Raw genomic sequence first — 15462 nt, forward strand, 5'->3', positions numbered from 1 at the left:
ACGAGATGACTCATGGAGGTTCACGACGTGAATGGGCCCAGAACAGCCTATAAATAGCAAGTTCAGCCCTTTCATTCCTTACTCCATTTCTTTTCTCTCTCTCTCTCGTTTGCTGAAGTCGTTCCGCGTCCCAAGCCCGACGATCACGAACCGCCGACCGTTTCTAGTTAAATTCGATCAACTCACGCTACTAAGGTGAGTTCATATTATTTTCATCTTACACATAGATATGAAGTGTTTTATATAAATTATGTGTTATGTGTGCATATTATCTGTATACTTGATATTTATGACGGATGAACCATTTTATAGATGTTTTAATTGATTTAAACTGTATATGTATTTTATATCTACAAATATGTTGGGTAAAACATGGGTATATGAATTAGATGATGTGTGATGAAATAAAAATTGATGAGAGGTCTCGATGTTTAAAATGATCTAGTCACCTAGCAGAGTATAGACATAGTTATTAGTTATTGATCCGGGAGTATGGATCATACATACCAGATCCGTGAGTATGGATCAGGTAGAGAGGTTAGTTTTAGATCCGGGAGTATGGATTAGGTATTTTTGAACAATGTGATCACCAGTTGTAATTTAAGAACCCTGGCAGCTATGGACTTAGTGCCTATTAGATAAACGTTAGCAGCTATGGACTTAGTGCATGTTGTATAAACCCTGGCGATGATGTGACTTCGTGCCTATTTGACATAAATTGTTGAGGAAAGCAGTGTTGTCACCCCGATATTTGTTTATTTGACATAAATTGCTGAGGAAAGCAGTTTTGTCACCCCCGATGTTTGCTTATTTGACATAAATTGTTGAGGAAAGCAGTGTTGTCACCCCGATGGTTGTCTTATTTTATATAAACCCTGGCAGCGATGGACTTCGTGCCTATTCCTTAGGTCAATCCTTAGGAATGAATAAATGAAGGATAGATGAATCTTCGGGTAGATCCTTAAGAATAAAGAAAATAATAGGGATGGGTGATTGGGTTGATTGTTTGATGATTAAATATAATAATTATATCATTGTAGATTGAAAACCCTATGTACTCACCAGGTTTCCCAACCTGACCCACTCAAACTTATTTGTATCACAGGTATCGATACGAAGCTACTTTACACTGAGAGATTAAAGGAGATGTAAATCACTAGTGTAAATGAATGTAAGTTCTATTTATGCTCATGTTTCTGTATTGACGATGACATCCCAAAGTTTTAAAATGAACAAAATACATTTCTGCGGAAATGCTTTGATAACGTATTTATCATGTTTTTCTGGGAACAAATCCGCAACATTTTTTTAAAAGAAGTACTCTGATTTTTGTAAAGCATAAACAAAATCGGTCTTTTTTGGCCTTGAAATTGGGGATGTCATAGTTGGTATCAGAGCATTAGTTTAAGTGAACTAGGAATTTGTAGGAAAATTCTAGACTTAAACTTAGAATGCTAAGCGATGATTGTGAGATGAGTGTCTGTTATATTTTAGACACGAGCACTAGTTTATTTTAGGAAAGATTCCTAAAATGTTTTATGTGCTAAATGTTTTATGTTATAGCTAGAAAGATGCTTTATATGCTATTATCAGTTATGGTCTGTTGCCGACCGGATCTGGAATTCTTATGTGTTCAGATTTCTAAACGTTTAATTACGATATTAGATCTGGCATGTAACTTTTCGAAGTAATAAGGAGATTTATAGGTCTATCGTAAATAATAAAAAAATAACTTTCCTATCTTAAATTCTCGCCTTGGTACACCGAACGTCTACTTGGGTGTACAAAACGTCACGATGAAGACAGAGTAGGAAATATTCGAGGAAGACGACAACCTGAGCCTAAGAATGTGATGGGTCATGCATCGGTCGTTGCGCCTGCACCCGAACTTATCACAATGACAGAAGTTTAGGAAGTGATGCGAACAATGATAGACTGAGAAAATAGATGGCTTACGATAGTGAATGATACCTATCAGAAGATATCGTAAGAGAGGTATCTTGCCTTTAGAATACGTCTAAATAAATAATATGTCTGGTAAAGGAGAAGTACACTTTCGATTGGCAGAAAGAAAGAATTATTAGTACAATCCATAAAGTTATCCCATGGTCTGGAATTTCCATCACCAACCGAGTTGAAACAGAATTGATGATTGAAGATACGCATGGAAGAAGTCCTAGTAGAGTCTAGGGAATTTTTTTAACACATTTGTATGTATTAAATTGTTTTGTGATTTTAGGAGAGAAGAACTTGGGGACTGCGAGACAATACTTGGGACGAGTATGAGTAGGTATGAAAGGTAGTAGATGCATATACTAACGGAAGCACCAGACTCAGACTTGGATCGGGGAACGTCACAAGGTTACCAAGGAGCTAGTAATTGATTCTGTTTTATTCAAGTATGTCGTTACCATCGTTTTGGTAAATGACTAAGAAGATGAATGATATTCCGACCCTAGTGGTCATATCAAATCGAGTCTGACTAAGACAAGTATGTTACATGGCTTAGATAACCAAGATCGATGTAGCATCCGACTTAAGCCAGAAGAGTGAAGTGAAAGATAATGAAAGCGATCAATAGAAGTATCGTGATCGTTGTTAAAGAAAGAAGCTTGTAGTTAGAAGTGCTACATGCTAGAAAGTGATTATATCACATTAGAACATGAAGGAAGGTATATTCCATTCTGGAATTTGACCCTAAAAGACATGAGTCTAAGCGTTACGTCATATGATGAGAGGTCATTAGACCATGACCCATCGGTCTATTATGATAAATGAAGGAAAGAACTTATCTTAAGTCTTTTAAGAAGAATAAGGAGTCTTCAATAAGGATTGATTTTGTAACTCGAAGGTTATAGTTGAAAGTCCAACGCAAGATAGAGAGCGGGTGCAAGATTGAGCACTGCCTGCAGTCAAGAAGTCCAAGAGTTAGATACTCATTCGAAGGAACATAGAAGTTACGGTTATTACATAGGATGAAAACATAATGCATGGAGTCATTATACAAGCCCTTTTTCGTTGATGATTCCGGGACGTAATCATCCTAAGGGTGAGATAATTGTAACGCCTGTAGATTCGGGCTAGTCAATTTAAAGATGATAAGCTTCAAATTAGATAGAGGATTATTTAGAATAAATAATCTTAACTATGTTGTAGTATATGTCACAAGGTTTCCGTACATATAAAGAACGCCGAAATCCGAGTTATAACGAATAAGTTATGACTTGTCGAAGTTTCGCGACAAATCCGGCATGACACCGGGAATCGTAAAACGTGAGTTTATGATAGAATACTTTTTAGCCTTAGGGTTCTAAATGAAAGTTGTAGAGTACGTCTCCACCTACGCGTGGATATAAAGAACGTCGAAAACGGAGCTCGTATGCAAAAGTTATGGCATTCCGAAGATGCAGCTGTTGAGAGCATGACACGTGGCAGAAACCCTAGCCGCCTTAAGTCACGACGTGAACATGAAGTTCACGACGTGAAACGTGTCAGGGACACTAATCGGGGCTAGAAGGCACGTGTTAAAGCTACGAGATGACTTATGGAGGTTCACGACGTGAACCTATCATGTTCACGACGTGAATGGGCCCAGAACAACTTATAAATAGCAAGTTCAGCCCTTTCATTCCTTACACCATTTCTTTTCTATCTCTCTCTCGTTTGCTGAAGTGTAATACCCAAAAATTTCGAACAATTTTAAACTTTCAAAACAAGTCAAGTTCATCGAAACATTACAACTTTGTTTTCAAAATACATTTTTATCAGCGTATTCCCAGAAACATAAACATAATAGGAGGAGCTGTACGATCATGCCTTCGCCTTGCCGCGATCCCCTGATGTACCAGAAACAATAAACTGAAACTGTAAGCCCGAGAGCTTAGTGAGTTACCCCCAAAATACCGATACACCTACAGTCCACATAACCATGTCACACCATGACATATCATAACAAACTGAACAGAACAACATACAATGGGTCCGCAGCTTTACAAGCTGGATTACCCCTGGGCCCTCAGTACGAGTCTGGAATGCCTATCGGGCCCTCAGCTCGTATCTGGAATACCATCGAGCCCTCAGTACGAGTCTGGAATGCCTACCGGGCCCTCAGCTTGTATCTGGAATGCTCCCGAGTCCTCAGTATGAGTCTGGAATGCCTACCGGGCCCTCAGCTCATATCTGGAATGCTCCCGAGTCCTCAGTATGAGTCTAGAATGCCTACCGGGCCCTCAGCTCATATCTGGAATGCTCCCGAGTCCTCAGTATGAGTCTGGAATGCCTACCGGGCCCTCAGCTCATATCTAGCGACAGTCCTTCGCGTAATGCCCCTCCTTGCCACACTTGTGGCATCCACTACCAACTCGACACACACCAGAATGACCCTTGCCACACTTCCCACAAGTTCGGCTCTGCTGACCCCCGGTCCTAGTATAAGCGGTCTTAGACCGCTTCGGCGCCGGCTGAGAATGTGCCGGGGCCTGCCGCTGTTCTCTCAACTGCTGCTCAATCTCCAACTTACGCCATCTGGCGGCCTCCTGCAACTCTAGAAGAGTATCACATCGCTGGGTAGACACAAACTGACGGATATCCGTCTTGAGCATGCTCAGATAACGGGTCATCTGAGCCTGCTCTGAAGCAAACTCCGGGCAAAACATCGCCCTCTCAGTGAACATCCGGGTGATCTCCGTCACCGACTCCCCATCCTGTCTCAAACTCAGAAACTCATGTGCCAATCGCTCCCGCTCAACCCGTGGAATGTAACGGGCGCAAAACATATCCCTGAACTGCTCCCAAGTAACAGCAGCTCTCCGATCATCAGTGTGCGACCCAGTCGCAAGTCTCCACCAGTCCTTGGCCCCAGACCTAAGCAGGTTCAGAGCACACCTAACCTTCTGTTCAGCAGGACACGAGCAGGTGAAGAAACACCCCTCCACGTCTGAAATCCATCTCATAGCCTTGATGGGATCCTGCATCCCATCAAAAGGAGGGGGCTTCGTGTTATCGAAGTCCCTGTACTGAAAACCTCTACCAACTCCTCCTCCTGCCGCTGATACAGCTGATGTAGCTGCTGCGGCGGCTGTCTCTGTAAGGGCTGCATAGCGCTCATCAAAATACTCCACCATGGCGGTCTTAATCGACCCGAACATCTCCAGTAACTGAGCCCGGAACGCAGCAGCAACCTCATAATGTAGGATCTCTCGAATCCTGGCATCCAACTCCTCTGTACCCATTTACACCACCGGCTCGGGTGCTGTCGGCCCCTCCTGGCCCCTGTCTCCTGATCCTGATCCCGAACCGGATCCAGCCACAAAGCGCCTCGTCATCACCATTCTAAAACATACCACAAGATATCAGATAATCCATATAAATAACTGGGAGCCAACTCCCTACTAACCCTAGGGATTGTGACTTACTTGACACGCGTATGGGTCCTGTGCTTTCACTAGTACGGGCCCATACTACCTTCCACACCTACCCATATTTGTCTCAAGCATCATCACAATGCCCTAGCTGAATACACAACATGGTGAGCGCTCAACCCTCACCCTAGAGGAGAGATAATCATCTCATAACTGGCCTCCCGGCCTCACTCCACCCTCCTATCCCTGAAACTTCCACCAACCCTGCAGCACTTGTGTATGCTAGCCATACATAACGCTGGACCCTATAGGCTTTCGAATATCCAATCCTACCCTAAGCTCCCAATCAAACAAGAACAAAACATAAGGCCAAATCAAACATTCTCAGGCTATAAGATCTTAATTATGTACAACTGTGATGCATACACTAAGCAACTACAATAATGATATCAATCTTATATAAAGGAAACCCTAGGCTAGCAGACATCATGTAATCAGGCAATTCTATCATGCAATTTCTAAAGATCCCTAGCCTAGCACTAACATGTTGTTCTAACATATCACATAATCAAATAACTTGTATGGTATTTTGGGGTCTACTTACTGGCTCCGGCTGACCGTACGCCCCGCATCCTCCTTTATTTAATTTGAAAACCTTTTTGAAAAAAATCATTTTGAAAATCCTTTCCTTGATTTGAGACTGGAGTTACACGAGTGTTCCTCCAATTCACTCAAACCAAGGCTCTGATACCAACTTGTAATACCCAAAAATTTCAAACAATTTTAAACTTTCAAAACATGTCAAGTTCATCGAAACATTACAACTTTGTTTTCAAAATACATTTTTATCAAAGTATTCCCATAAACATAAACATAATAGGAGGAGTTGTACGATCATGCCTTCGCCTTGCCGCGATCCCCTGATGTACCTGAAACAATAAACTGAAACTGTAAGCCCGAGAGCTTAGTGAGTTACCCCCAAAATATTGATACACATACAGTCCACATAACCATGTCACACCATGATATATCATAACAAACTGAACAGAACATCATGCAAATGGGTCCGCAGCTTTACAAGCTGGATTACCCCTGGGCCCTCAGTACGAGTCTGGAATGCCTATCGGGCCCTCAGCTCGTATCTGGAATACCATCGAGCCCTCAGTACGAGTCTGGAATGCCTACCGGGCCCTCAGCTCGTATCTGGAATGCTCCCGAGTCCTCAGTATGAGTCTGGAATGCCTACCGGGCCCTCAGCTCATATCTGGAATGCTCCCGAGTCCTCAGTATGAGTCTGGAATGCCTACCGGGCCCTCAGCTCATATCTGGAATACTCTAGGGTTTGTTGGCTACCGCACGGAGCAGTACATCCTCAACCCATCCCACATAACATATCAACATGTAACAGATAATGCACATACAGGAAATCAATCAGTATCACAGGTAGTCCTACAGACCCACCCTCTAGCATATCAAACTAGCATGCATAACCAACTCATGCTCAACATAATACAACTACTAGGATATCATATCCAATGGGCCGGCCTTGGTGCCTTAGACCCCTTAGTATAGTGAGGATAACTCACCTCGCAAATGTCGACTCGGAAGATAAAACCCAACTCTCGAATCACTTGGCACAGGCTCCACCACCTAACACCAAAGCACAATATACTCATAAGTCCTTAACCTTATAAGGTACTTCATAACCCACTAGTCAACCCCTGGTCAAAGTCAAAGTCCTCAGTCAAGGTCAACAGTCCATGTCGACCCCAACTCACCGAGTTCCTTGAAGCACGATCCAACTCGCCGAGTCATCGGGGTGACTCGTCGAGTTGCTTCGATTCTCGTTCAAACTTTAAGGCCACCCGTCGAGTTCCCTCCTTACATCTCGACGGATACACACGCATACATATCCTAGGGAAAACTCATCCGACTCGCCGAGTTGTTCTTCAACTCGTCGAGTCTTATGGTAATCTTCATCGGACTCGCCGAGTTGTTCATCCAACTCGTCGAGTCCACGGCCATCTTCATGTGACTCGCCGAGTCAACCTTGCGACTCGCCGAGTCCATTCAGTCCCTTTTCCATACAGACTTGTTTTGAGCCATGCAGCGGCTCCAAATGACAGATCCAAGCTTCTAGGGCATGCTTATCACGTAAAGTTGCAAACTTTACATGCATGCATGGCTATAAAGGCTCTAAATGCCTATTTTAAGTTCTTAATGAAACTTCATGCTCAAGAGGGACCTTAATCCTGACCAAAACTGAAACTTTATGCTTATAGAATCCAAGGAGGGTCCAGATCTGAAGTTACAACCTCAGATCTAGCCCATAGCTCATCTTTCCAACTTAATATCTCACCAAAAACCCTAAAACTCAACCAATAGAAGAGATTCACAAGGAAAAAGGCGATTTGGTTACCTCCAGAAGATGATAACTGAGATAAGAGTTGATTCCCACACTCTACTTGCTCCAATCTCCTTCTCCTCTAAGCCTTCTCCCTCCAAGGATCCTCTCTTCAAGCTTCAAACACACAATGGGCACACACACACACGTATTAGGGTTTTAAGGGGATCTCAAAGACTGCAAAGAGGCCATAGGAGGCTTATCATTCCTTAAATAGGGTGCAAAACCCCGAGATTTAGGGTTTCATCTGCCAGCTCCTACTCGTCGAGTCCCTTAGTGGACTCGTCGAGTAGGTCACTAAACACGCGTTCCAAACCCGCTGCTACTCGACGAGTAGGGCATTAAACCAATTAACCTTTTATTTAAATCCATACCTGGAATCGGGGCGTTACAATTCTCCCCCACTCGAACTAGACTTCGTCCTCGAAGTCCGCTGCAGTGAACAACTTCGGGTAATGCTCCCGCATTTCGGCCTCCGTCTCCCACGTCCACAAAGACCCCCTTCGATGCTCCCACTGTACTTTCACCAAAGGTATCTCCTTATTCCTCAGAATCTTCATCTTCTTCTCCAAAATGGCCACAGGTCTCTCCACATAGTTCAGGCGCTCATCGACCTGAATATCATTCAACGATACTACTGCCTCCTGGTCCATAATGCACTTTCGCAGCTGCGAAACGTGGAAAGTGTTGTGTATCCGACTAAGCTCCTCCGGCAGCTCTATCCTGTAAGCTACCCTGCCAACCCTGGAAATGATCCTGAACGGCCCAATATATCGGGGACCCAATTTTCCCCTCTTCCTGAAGCAAATCACACCTTTCCAGGGCGAGACCTTCAGGAGTACCATGTCACCCACCTGAAATTCCAACTCAGATCGGCGTCTGTCGGCATAACTCTTCTGCCGACTCTAAGCGGTCTGCAAACGCTGTCTAACCTGTTGGATCTTTTCGGTAGTCTGCAAGACTACCTCCGTACTACCCATCACTCTGTGTCCAACTTCACCCTAACAGACCGGGGTGTGACATCTCCGCCCGTACAACAGCTGAATGGCGGGGCGCCAAGACTAGAATGGTAGCTGTTGTTGTAGGCGAACTCCGCAAGCGGTAGGTGAGAATCCCAACTCCCACCGAAATCAATGACACATGCCCTCAACATGTCCTCGAGGGTCTGAATAGCCCGTTCGCTCTGGTTGTCTATCTGCGGGTGGAATGTTGTGCTGAAGTGCAACCGCGTGCCCAGCTCCTCGTGAAACTTTGTCCAGAAGCGGGAGGTAAACCTGACATCCCGATCGGAGACAATGGAAACAGGAACCCCATGGCGAGACACGATCTGGCGAACGTACAATTCGGCCAATTTCTCGACCGATGAGCTCTCCCGTATAGCCAAGAAGTGGGCACTCTTGGTCAAACGATCCATGATGACCCATATAGCATCAAACCCCTTCGCCGTCCTCGGCAACTTGGTAATAAAATCCATCGTGATATGTTCCCATTTCCACATGGGAATCTCTAGGGGTGGCAGCTTTCCATGCGGCCTCTGTTGCTCGGCCTTGACCATCCTACAGGTCAAGCACCTCTCGACGTACCAAGTGATCTCTCGCTTCATACACGGCCACCAATAGCTCAAACTCAAATCCCGGTACATCTTAGTGGCCCCCGGGTGAATAGAGAAATGAGACTTATGAGCCTCCTCCATAACCGTCTGTCTAACCCCACCAGACATCGGAACCCATACCCGACCGCATCGGGTCAATAGTCCCCGACTATCCTGTACGAACCGGGTATTCTCACCCTTCATCTTCTCCAGCTTCCAACTCTCCGGTCGCATGCCCTCTACCTGGGCATCTCTGATCAAACTCACAAGCGGAGAATCCACCGCTATCCTCATACATACCGCGGGGGTGGAAGACCGAGCCGACTTGCGGCTCAAAGCATCCGCAACCACATTCGCTTTACCAGGGTGGTAAAGGATCTCGCAATCGTAGTCCTTGACTACATCCAGCCACCTGCGCTGCCTCATGATCAGGTTCGGCTGATCCATGATATGTCTCAAGCTCTTGTGATCCGTGTAAATGGTATAGCGGACCCCATAGAGGTAATGTCTCCATATCTTGAGGGCGAACACCACCGCCCCCAGCTCCAAGTCATGCGTAGGGTATCTCGTCTCATGCGGCTTTAGCTACCGCGATGCGTAGGCGATCACTCGTCCTCTCTGCATGAGGACCGCTCCTAAACCTGTGATGGATGCATCATAGAACACTACAAAATCTTCAACTCCTTCCGGGAGTGTCAATACTGGTGCCTCACACAAACGCTGACGGAGGGTCTCAAACGCCCTCTGCTGCTCGGGTCCCCACTGGAAATCCACCCCCTTCCTTGTCAGACGAGTGAGGGGTACTGCAATCTTGGAGAAATCTCGTATGAACCTCCGGTAGTACCCTGCTAAACCCAGAAAACTCCTAATATCTGAGGGAGATTTCGGAATCTCCCACTGCATAACCGCCTCGATTTTGGCCGAATCGACCAAAATCCCCTCCTGGTTAACGAGATGTCCGAGGAACTGGACCTCTCGTAACCAAAACTCACACTTCGAGAACTTGGCGTACAGCCGTTCTCATCTCAGAACTCTCAACAGCTCTCGTAGATGCTCCCCATGCTGCTCTCAGGTCTTGGAATACACCAAGATATCATCTATAAACACTATGACCGAGCGATCAAGCATCGGTCTGCAGACCCGATTCATCAGGTCCATGAATACTGCTGGCGCGTTGGTGAGCCCAAACGGCATCACCACGAACTCGTAATGTCCATAACGAGTTCGGAACGCGGTCTTCTCCACGTCCTCCTCTCTGACCCTGACCTGATGATACCCAGACCTCAAGTCTATCTTGGAAAACCAAGATGTGCCCTACAACTGATCGAGGAGATCATCTATCCTCGGGAGTGGGTAACGGTTCTTCACCGTTAACTTATTCAATTCCCGGTAATCAATACACATCCAGTGCGAACCGTCCTTCTTTCGGACAAAAAGTATCGGCCCTCCCCATGGAGAACTACTAGGTCGAATGAACTGCTTGCCCAGCAGTTCCTGTAGCTGCGATGACAGCTCCTGCATCTCTGGTGGTGCCAATCGGTACGGCGCCTTAGCGATAGGGGCCGCACCTAGTACCAGGTCGATCCTGAACTCGACCTGCCTCTCCGAAGGTATCCCTGGCAACTCCTCCGGAAACACATCTGCGAACTCCCTGACCACCGGTACATCGGAAACCGAAATCCGATCCCTGACTCGCGTATCTACCACATACGCTAGATAACCCGCACACCCGTGCTGAATGTACTGCCGAGCTCTGGCAGCTGAACAAAACCCTGATCCCACTCTGGTGCCCTCGCCATATACAATCAGTTCTCCCCCTCTTGGGGTTCGAACTACCACTCGCTGGCCCTCGCAATCAATCATAGAACCGACCCGACTGAGCCAATCCATGCCCACAATCACGCATACCTCCCCCATGGGGATCGGAATCAAATCTATCGGAAAGGACACCCCAAAAATCTCCAAGTCACACCCTCTATAAACAGAAGAAGCAGAAACCCCGTGCTCGTTGGCGATAGACACTCGCAACGGACACTCTAGCTCGCCCACAGGCGCACTGAACTCCCTGCTAAACGACTGAGATACGAAGGACCGACTCGCCCCCGAGTCAAATAAGACCAAAGCAGGCAAGCAGTTTACTAAAAACGTACCTAATCACAGGTACAACAGATAAGCATACAACAGAGATAGGAAACGAGATAAAAGATAGAAACATACCAGCCACCACATCTGGTGCTGCCCTGGCCTCCTCTGCTGTAAGATGAAATACGCGTCCCTGAGCCTTCGGAGGCTCTGCTCTGCCCTGTCTCCCATCGGTAATCCTCAACGTAGCCGGCGCAGCAGCCTGTGCCAGCTTAGCGGCAAGTAGTGGACAGTTGGCCCTCATGTGACCAACCTGATCGCAGTGATAGCACAACCTCATACCCTGAACTGGGGCGGCCTGGCGACAGTCCTTCGCATAATGCCCCTCCTTGCCACACTTGTGGCATCCACTACCAACTCGACACACACCAGAATGACCCTTGCCACACTTCCCACAAGTGCGGCTCTGCTGACCCCCGGTCCTAGTATAAGCGGTCTAAGCAACTACAATAATGATATCAATCTTATATAAAGGAAACCCTAGGCTAGCAGACATCATGTAATCAGGCAATTCTATCATGCCATTCCTGGAGATCCCTACCCTAGCACTAACATGCTGTTCTAACATATCACATAATCAAATAACTTGTATGGTATTTTGGGGTCTACTTACTGGCTCCGGCTGATCGTACGCCCTGCATCCTCCTTTATTTAATTTGAAAACCTTTTTGAAAAAAATCATTGTGAAAATCCTTTCCTTGATTTGAGACTGGAGTTACACGAGTGTTCCTCCAATTCACTCAAACCAAGGCTCTGATACCAACTTGTAATACCCAAAAATTTCAAACAATTTTAAACTTTCAAAACATGTCAAGTTCATCGAAACATTACAACTTTGTTTTCAAAATACATTTTTATCAGAGTATTCCCAGAAACATAAACATAATAGGAGGAGCTGTACGATCATGCCTTCGCCTTGCCGCGATCCCCTGATATACCTGAAACAATAAACTGAAACTGTAAGCCCGAGAGCTTAGTGAGTTACCCCCAAAATATCGATACACATACAATCCACATAACCATGTCACACCATGATATATCATAACAAACTGAACAGAAGATCATGCAAATGGGTCCGCAGCTTTACAAGCTGGATTACCCCTGGGCCCTCAGTACGAGTCTGGAATGCCTATCGGGCCCTCAGCTCGTATCTGGAATACCATCGAGCCCTCAGTACGAGTCTGGAATACCTACCGGGCCCTCAGCTCGTATCTGGAATGCTCCCGAGTCCTCAGTATGAGTCTGGAATGCCTACCGGGCCCTCAGCTCATATCTGGAATGCTCCCGAGTCCTCAGTATGAGTCTGGAATGCCTACCGGGCCCTCAGCTCATATCTGGAATGCTCCCGAGTCCTCAGTATGAGTCTGGAATGCCTACCGGGCCCTCAAGTCATATTTGGAATAATCTAGGGTTTGTTGGCTACCGCACGGAGCAGTACATCCTCAACCCATCCCACATAACATATCAACATGTAACAGATAATGCACATACAGGAAATCAATCAGTATCACAGGTAGTCCTACAGACCCACCCTCTAGCATATCAAACTAGCATGCATAACCAACTCATACTCAACATAATACAACTACTAGGATATCATATCCAATGGGCCGGCCTTGGTGCCTTAGACCCCTTAGTATAGTGAGGATAACTCACCTCGCAAATGTCGACTCGGAAGATAAAACCCAACTCTCGAATCACTTGGCACAGGCTCCACCACCTAACACCAAAGCACAATATACTCATAAGTCCTTAACCTTATAAGGTACTTCATAACCCACTAGTCAACCCCTGGTCAAAGTCAAAGTCCTTAGTCAAGGTCAACAGTCCATGTTGACCCCAACTCGCCGAGTTCCTTGAAGCACAATCCAACTCGCCGAGTCATCGGGGTGACTCGTCGAGTTGCTTCGATTCTTGTTCAAACTTTAAGGCCACCCGTCGAGTTCCCTCCTTGCATCTCGACGGATACACACGCATACATATCCTAGGGAAAACTCATCCGACTCGCCGAGTTGTTCTTCAACTCGTCGAGTCTTATGGTAATCTTCATCGGACTCGCCGAGTTGTTCATCCAACTCGTCGAGTCCACGGCCATCTTCATGTGACTCGCCGAGTCAACCTTGCGACTCGCCGAGTCCATTCCGTTCCTTTTCCATACACACTTGTTTTGAGCCATGCAGCGGCTCCAAATGACAGATCCAAGCTTCTAGGGCATGCTTATCACGTAAAGTTGCAAACTTTACATGCATGCATGGCTATAAAGGCTCTAAATGCCTATTTTAAGTTCTTAATGAAACTTCATGCTCAAGAGGGACCTTAATCCTGACCAAAACTGAAACTTTATGCTTATAGAATCCAAGGAGGGTCCAGATCTGAAGTTACAACCTTTGATCTAGCCCATAGCTCATCTTTCCAACTTAATATCTCACCAAAAACCCTAAAACTCAACCAATAGAAGAGATTCACAAGGAAAAAGGCGATTTGGTTACCTCCAGAAGATGATAACTGAGATAAGAGTTGATTCCCACACTCTACTTGCTCCAATCTCCTTCTCCTCTAAGCCTTCTCCCTCCAAGGATCCTCTCTTCAAGTTTCAAACACACAATGGGCACCAGTTGTAATTTAAGAACCCTGGCAGCTATGGACTTAGTTACCTATTAGATAAACGTTGGCAGCTATGGACTTAGTGCCTGTTGTATAAACCCTGGCGATGATGTGACTTCGTGCCTATTTGACATAAATTGCTGAGGAAAGCAGTGTTGTCACCCCGATGTTTGTTTATTTGACATAAATTGTTGAGGAAAGCAGTGTTGTCACCCCGATGTTTGCTTATTTGACATAAATTGTTGAGGAAATCAGTGTTGTCACCCCGATGGTTGTCTTATTTGATATAAACCCTGGCAGTGATGGACTTCGTGCCTATTCCTTAGGTCAATCCTTAGGAATGAATAAATGAAGGATAGATGAATCTTAGGGTAGATCCTTAAGAATAAAAAAGATAATGGGGATGGGTAATTGGGTTGATTGTTTGATGATTAAATATAATAATTATATTATTTTAGATTGAAAACCCTATGTACTCACCAGGTTTCCCAACCTGGCCCACTCAAGCTTATTTATATCACAGGTGTCGATACGAAGCTGCTTTACACTGAGAGATTAAAGGAGATGTAAATCACTAGTGTAAATGAATGTATGTTCTGTTTATGCTTATGTTTCTGTATTGACGATGACACCCCAAAGTTTTAAAATGAACAAAATACATTTCTTCAGAAATGCTTTGATAACGTATTTATCATGTTTAGCTGGGAACAAATTCCGCAACATTTTTTTAAAAGAAGTACTCTGATTTTTAAAAAGCATAAATAAAATCGGTCTTTTCTGGCCTTGAAATTGGGGATGTCACAGTATATAAGTAAGTTTGAGGGATAAGAGAGGAAGTGCCAAAGTGAAGATTGATTTTTAAAGAAGTTTCTTAATGTATCGCTTTCCGCGAGTGAGCATTGGATAATGAGTGGAAGTAGGTGGTGGAGGGTGAGAGGTAGGAGTATGAGGAATAGGATCAACAACACACACACAAAATCATCATCCATGGAAGATTTATCAACAGTCGAAGAGGGTTGTTCGAGAGCAGCGAAAGGAGGTTGGTCAGCGGAAGATGAAGGTTGATCAACGCCGATATGGGAGACTCTCAGAGATGATGGAGTCGAGGAAGAAGGAGACACATAGGGAGTTGAACCAAATTTGTGGGGAAGGTCAATGTTGTCAAGAAACGAGTATGACAGAGCTTGACTAGGTGTCATGGAACCTAAAAGGAAGGTTATTTCATAAAAAACAACATGCCTCAAGATTAAAATTTGTTTGTTATCGAGATTGAGATAATGATATACTTTATGATTTGTGGGATATCCAAGAAAAACGCATGGAGTAGAACGAGGGGATAGTTTAAGAGGGGTGACAATGTG

Source organism: Lactuca virosa, chromosome 5 (genome assembly GCF_052849685.1).
Source record: "Lactuca virosa cultivar CGN04683 chromosome 5, Lactuca_virosa_CGN04683_v6, whole genome shotgun sequence".
Classification (NCBI taxonomy): domain Eukaryota; kingdom Viridiplantae; phylum Streptophyta; class Magnoliopsida; order Asterales; family Asteraceae; genus Lactuca; species Lactuca virosa.